At 33.5% G+C, this 7,567-nt stretch overlaps 1 pseudogene across 1 annotated transcript; it reads right to left on the bottom strand.

Moving 5' to 3' along the window:
* Positions 1-6,233: 6,233 nt before the first annotated feature.
* On the bottom strand, positions 6,234-7,153 carry LOC309822833 (transcription initiation factor IIB-like; annotated as a pseudogene). The gene has a single exon. The product of its transcript is annotated as a transcription initiation factor IIB-like (transcript).
* Positions 7,154-7,567: the final 414 nt, after the last annotated feature.

The raw sequence follows: 7,567 nt of genomic DNA, 5'->3' as shown, positions 1-7,567 counted from the left end.
CAACAGTTTATAGGAGTATCTGAATTACACATATAAAGTTAATTTTAAAGGCATCTGAAATGTTTAAAATCCTAAACTTATCAGTAACTTGGGTGGCTGCCAAATCCTCTAATATAGAGTTAGAAAAATTTTGATATATTAATGCTTACCTCCTATCTCACCAACCAAATATCTAAGTGGTAAACAATTACAATCAATAATAACAAAATTAACAATGGTGATAATAACTGAATATATAATAAATATATGTTTCAGACACACTTAAAATATATTACCTACGTAAAATCTCTAATTATAGAAGGTAGATATTTTGATTTACAAATTAGGAAACAAGTTCAGAAACATTAAACATTACTTAAACATTCAATTTTTTATCTTTTTTTTAAAAATATATGTATTAGTTTTGAGCACTATACCCCTAAAAATATGGTACACTCAAAGTGCTTTTTTCAATTTGTTTTCAATTTTTATCTTTAAAAATAATACTTTGGGGCTTCCCTGGTGGTGCAGCGGTTGACAGTCCGCCTGCCAATGCAGGGGACACGGGTTCGTGTCCCGGTCCGCGAAGATCCCACATACACTTTGGGACTTTGGACTTTATGTTTACTTTTCACAGTTTTAGAAAAGGTTTCCCACGGCTAAGAGAGATGGTACAAAGTAGAAAACATCAAAATGTTGGCCTTAGAAATGTCTTTAGAGAAAAAATTAAAAGACTGAACAAAAAAAAACTTCACAATTTAAAATTTGGTATTCACACACTTAGTGCTAATCTAACAGAATCTAATTCTCCAAATTCAGTTGTTACAGCTGTCTCTATTATCAGGTCCTTTATATTCAACTGAACCATTGTCTTCAAAGAGTTTTAAATGGCATAACATAGACAGTTCCTGCACTTCATCTAGTTGGGTGCTTCCAATTCTATGAACTATGAACCTTTGATTTCTAGAGATTCTAGTCAACCCAAGGAATTAAGAATGTTTAATATGAAAAGGTCAGCAGATAATGAGCAATTCTAAGTTTACCAAAAATTGAAGGCTCCTATTTATTTCCCCAAATGGAAAAGGCAACCAATGATAGTTAACACAAATATGTACTTTTAGGAGAATGTCTCTTGTAATCATGTCATAATTCTCACCAAATTCAGGCATATTTCCTTAATCAGTATATATAATTATTATATCCATTTTGGGAATAATTTCTTGTCATTTTCTTCATATCATTTAACTCTTTTCAGTCTCACAATGGTTTTTAGCATACTAAGATTGCTTCATGTTAATCATATTTCTTTCAGTAGTATCTTGAGTTTGCCATTTTCATCTGAAAGTAGTGCTACCCAGTAGTGTTCCACAATTTAAAGCCTCAACTAGTGCAGAATCACACAGCTTCTGCTCCTATATAAAAAACATTCACATTAGTAACATTGCACCTTTCAATATTCAATTTAACTCAATAGTTCATTTACTATTACAATGAAATATTTATTATATAATCACCCTGTGATATATTAAAATTTTAGATGTCTGGACTTTATCATAAACCAGGAATTCTCACTCTGGCTGCACATTAGATTCATTTGGGAACCATTTAAAAATTGCCCTGTCCTCACTCCTGAAACAATTGATTCAGAACCTCTGGTGGTAGGGCCCAAGCATGGGTATCTTTACAATGCTCACAGTTGAGTCTAAGAACGTTGAGATTTGAGAACTGGAAACTTCATGAATTAAACTTACATGGAATAGGGATTAGGATTTTCTTTTAAATTAATTCCACCATATTGTCTTTTGTACATTAAAGTTGTGAAACAAATCTCTAAATAGTATCTTATTTAGTTTTTCTGTCCTGCATATTTGATGAATTTTCAAAATCTGGAAAGAACACATAAAATCATTTTTCTAACCTAATAAAACAACAGCTAATTAATAGGATGATCTTTTTATATTTTTATAAAGTACACCTGGTGTTGTATGCCCTCATAAAAATGGGAATACTGTTAATTGATATTCTAAGATACATGCTTAAATTATTTAAAATATTACCAATTCCATTATATATTTGAGATTTATATAATTTATGCCATTATAACCACAATATAGCTAACATTCTCAGATAATACAATAGCGTAAAAAACTTTGATAGTGTAATATAGTGGTTCATAATCTCAGGAACTAGACTGTTCAAATGTCACCTTCAACTGTTTACTAGTTGTGAGAATTAAGTCAGGTTACTTAGCCAAGAAATGGAGATATGGATACTCAAAATTAGCTTTGAGTATTAAAGATTTTATAGGTAAAGCAATTAGAAAACTATGTGGCCCATTATAAGTATTACAACCATACTTGTTTTGTTACTTCAAAACTAAAAGATATTAATATTAAAAACACTAATAAAGTTTCTATTATTACCTTTTCTCCCTAGAGATACGACTTATGGGTCTGGGAATCAAAAGGTTAAAGTAGGAATGGGCCTAAGTTACTACCACTCCTAATGACCAACTTAGAGAATTTGTGTCTTCTGTTTCTACAAGTTAAGTCTATGTGGGTCTAGAAGTCCTACTGACTTTCACCAGGAGAAACAGAAAGTTCCATTACACGTCAAGCCATGGCTACTGTCCTTTTGCCTTGAGCTCTTTGTGCTAAGAGACGATCTGGAAAGGACAGAAAATCTATCCTGGCAGGGGGCAAAGGACTCTATTCTTCTGAAAGAGGTAGGATTGCTGTTATAAAATGGAGCAGAAAATAACACATTTGGTTTCCGGATCATTTACTAGGGCCTCTATTGGTGTTCTCCTCCTTAAATTTAACAAGTGAAGCAGTCTGAGCCTATGAAAAGTATGGTGACCAAGGGCACCAGAGAAGCAGACCTCTCAGAGATGAAGGTCTGAGTTATCCCACCACCTAAATCACTTCCATGAGGAAAGATGCTATTTAAAGGTGACGAGAATTTATAATAGGTAGTGGAGGATATAGGGAAGCTCCAGTTTCAGGGATGGTATTTTTTTTTTTTTTTTTTTTTTTTTGGCGGTACACGGGCCTCTCACTGCCGTGGTCTCTCCCGTTGTGGAGCACAGGCTCCGGACACGCAGGCTCAGCGGCCATGGCTCACGAGCCCAGCCGCTCCGCGGCATGTGGGATCTTCCCGTACCGGGACATGAACCCGTGTCCCTTGCATCGACAGGCGGACTCTCAACCACTGCGCCACCAGGGAAGCCCCAGGGATGGTATTTTTTAAATTACCTCTTATAACTTTCTTCAGGAGATGGAAACTACCAGAATCCTGGAGCGTTGGGGTGAATTTACTTTATAGATGGGGTAAAGTCCTTTATGGTAGAAGTGAGTATAAGTGATGGAAACAGTAGACTAACTTTAGACACCCCTGGAAAAAGGAAGTGTGGTTGGTCCCACCAGAGATAACGAAATGCAGGTACTGGGGAGAAAAAGTGGTCACCTTAATAAATCGGAGTGATATTTTTAAAGAGTTGCTAGGCAGTCACAAACAGATGTCCATTGTATCAAAGGGCAGAAATATTGCTTACAGGACTGAAATGAAACACCATATGTAGAAGAATCCCATGGTTTACTGAAAATATCCTAGAATAAAGATGGAAAATGATAGCAAATAAATCTTGACCCAGACTGGAATATTTATTATAAATAAAAAACTATGACTGCATTAATATCTAAATTATTCATAAGAATTTCTATGAAGAGATACATAGAAAATTCACGATCCTACAGCAAATTAATTTTAAGTATGACTGGTGTATTTATCATTTATCTGGGGAGACAGTTAAGTACATAAATATACCTTTAAAAAAAAAAACCTCATTTTTAAGCAGAGAACTTCAAGAATCAGTAATATCTGCAAGTTTTCTACCAGTAAATTTTATGACCTGTATCAACACAAGGCTTTATGACTTTATGTTAAGGTATATGTAGCATTACTACTAACTACCTCTAGCCAATCAACCCCTGTTGGTACACAATTCCTATTTTTTTTGAAACTTATCCATTAAGTCTTCTTTTGCCCCACGAAGTGTCCCAAACCTTACTTTTTTCATGCCTTTGAAAATACACTCCGCATAAGTTGAATTCAACATTCAATGACAATCACAGATTTTGGTGATTATTTAAATATCATATTTTTATGAAAGTCATCATAAAGACATTTAAGTGAATATAATTAGTAAAATGTTTCATATCTATTAAGTAATTTATTCAGTTACCCCTTGTGATATACAGTCATGTAACAAAAAGAAAAACTGGCACAAACACTTTACATCAGGGAAACCCTGGTGCATAGTACTAAAACTAATTTTACTTTATTTGTTCTTGCACAGATTAAGCTACCATATGTGTTTTGAAAGGTAAAAATACTATAAAATGCAATTTATAAATTTAGTCATTCTTTTGAAACTGGAAACACATATCAGCATATAACAAAAGTTATCATTGGATGATTAAATAAAACCTTATCTTTGCTTCCAAGATCACATATACTTTTATTCCCAAAGGTTGATCTATGAATATATATGGCCATTTCATTAGGGCAGTGCTATCATATGTGGATAAAACATTAGGTTCACGAGTTACTTGGATTCGTTTTTTTTTCCCTTCAGTGTGATTATTTCAATCATTTGAAATTAACCTAGGCTGATTTGATTTTTTTTATAATACCATTTTTTCTTATCCTTCTTGATTTTATCTATTTTTGAGAATGTGAAAAACTTACCTAAAAGTTAAAACTAAGCAAAATTTATACTCTTAAATGTGTCTTTTCCCCATACATTCTATGCTATCTCAACTACCCACCCTTTCCACCCATTCTATCCTATCCTTTTTAATCATCAACCTTATTATTGTCTGGTTTAATTGTCCTGTATTTGTTTTACAGAAATGATCAAAGATATGACTACTTTCTTATTTTTCTTCTAATAAAAAGCTAACACACTATAAATTCCCTTTTGTGCTTTACTTTTTTTTAAAACTAACAATATATTCTAGAAATTATTCCCTACCAGTTCAAACAGATCTTTTTATAGATGAATATTTCTACAGTACATAGATATACCATAGTTTATTCAATCAATATCTTGTGAATGGGTGCTTAGGCTGTTTGCAATATTTTGCAATTACAAATATTGCTGTGATGAATATATTGGAAATACCTATTTTCATATTGTTAGAGGCACGTTTTCAGGATAAATTCCCAGAATTGGAATGCTAGTTAAAATCTAAATGTACATATAGTTTTGTTACATATTCACAAATTCCTCTTCAAACTTGCATTCCCATCAGTAACATATGAATATCTGTTTTCTAAAGTATTGTCGACAGAATATGTTTCCATATATCACTTTCATATATATATATATATATGTCATTTCAGTGCAGGGCTTACTTGTATTTTTCTAATTATGAGGTAGTTGGCACATCCTGTCATAGGGTGTAGAACCATTTCTACATCTTTATTTGTATTGCCTGTTCTTACCTTTTCTCCATTTTTCCTATGGGGTTCTTGAGTTTTTTTTTTTCCCCTAAAAAATTTAGGACTTATTTTTATATTAGAGATGTTAGTCCTTCATCTGTGATATATATTGCAAATATTTTCTCCAGTTTGTTAGTTATCTTTTTTATTCTGTTGTTTTGCCACACAATAGCCTCTTAAATTAATTTTATGTAATCATTTATCAATAATTTCCTTTATCACATCTTTATTTTGAGTCACTTTTAGAGAACACTTCCCTATATTCAAGTTATAAATGACTCTATTCTTGCTTTCTTTGGAAAATTGTATGGCTGTCTTATTTCTTTTTGCTGTTGTCAATAATTTGTCCTAATATTATGTCCCCTATTTATTGTGTATATAAAAGCTATTGATTTCTAAATATTAATTTTATTACATGCTACCTTTTAAATTATTTTATTATTTTAGTCTTAGGGTTTTTTTGTTTTAGTTTTGAAAAACGTTTTATTCAAGAATTACATAATTTCAAATATGTTCCAAAATACAGTTTCCTAGATTGCTACAAAAGAAAGCATATCCAGTAAGAAATTTAAATCATTAAATATATTTCACTAGTACATACAGAAGGCCAAGCAATTAATATTTAGCCCTGGAATGTGTACCATGTCTTTCATTTTTTCTTATTGAAGGCTCAATCCAGCACTTTGTATAGGCTATGTACAACAGGCAAACTTCAGTGTTCATAGAAGTCTGACATTAGCTGCTTCAATTTATAGCTGTGGTAGTTTGTCCACAGGGGTGTCAAATTTGAAGTCTGTAGGAAACAGATCTGGGGCCTAAGGATAGATTAGTCTGTAGGACTGTCTGTAACACCAGCAATATCTCCAATTTCTTTTTGGGTCCTTTACTTAGCTGATGCCTGTGAGGCCATGTAAATGGCGGCTGCTGCCACAGATATCGGGCTCCTTCCAGGAACCAAGTCCAACTCCACAGCTTTATGGGCTATATGTGTAGCTGCCATCTGTACTTGTTTAGGAAGGCAAAGGTTGGAACAAAACCTGGACATGAAGTCCCCAGTTGTAATCAAATCCACACTGGTTTCTAAAGCTTTCAAAATAAGTTTAAAACATCGACCAATTTCTTTCTTAGAAATTTGTGATATAGCACGTATTTCTTTAAATGTCCTAGGAACTCCTTCCTGTCTGCAGGCAATATAGAGACAAGCAGAAGCTATGGCATCATTAGCCCTTCCCTTCAGGCTCTTCTGTTCATATGCTTGCTTGAATAGATTATTTGTTCAACCAACTATATTTCGAGGGAGGTTGATTCTGTCTGCCATGGTAGTGATTTCTTTGAATGCATTCATCATCGCCCGATCAGAACTACTTATGGTTCTCCTATTCTGGTACTTAGAATTACCACATTCATCCAAACTTGCAGCTCCTGTACCCTTGCCATTCATAGTAGACAAATCTCCATCACTCAGAAGAGGATTCTGAGAATCTCCACCTCGAGATGGATCTTTTGTTGCTACAACCAGACCACATTCAGGACAGATCATATCACCAGCTCTGTAGTCCTCCACTAAGATCGCATCTGGATGGTTTGGACATGTGACTCTTGGAAGAGCATCCAAACGGCTGGTAGACGCCATCTTCACGGACACTGCGGTTCCAGCCACCAGGTACAACAGACGCAGTGCAGACACGAAGAGATTGTATAGTCCTAGTTTTTAATATTGAGTTTCTGGGATTTAACATAAATTCTTAGGAAATATAAACTTATTTCATATAAACTGAGACTGTTTATTTCTTGTTTTATAATTCTTATTATTCTAATTGATATATTTTGTCTAACTGTATTGGCTAATGCCTCCAGAAAGTGTTGATCCTTAACAGGCACTGGTTCCTTGTTCCTAATCTTAGTGGAAATGCAGTTAGTATTCACATGTTACATAAGATGATGGCTTTAAGATTTAGAATATATTATATATATTCTGTTAGAATATATTTAGAGTATATATCTTATCCTTACACACACACACATTTCTACTTATTTGAAGATTTTTTTCCAGAAATAGGGTTTAAATTTTGTCAAAAACTTT

This window comes from Grampus griseus (assembly GCF_964374135.1).
Source record: "Grampus griseus genome assembly, chromosome: 5".
Taxonomy (NCBI): domain Eukaryota; kingdom Metazoa; phylum Chordata; class Mammalia; order Artiodactyla; family Delphinidae; genus Grampus; species Grampus griseus.
Note: the sequence above shows the minus strand (reverse complement) of the source record. Positions and strands in the feature narration are given on the sequence as shown.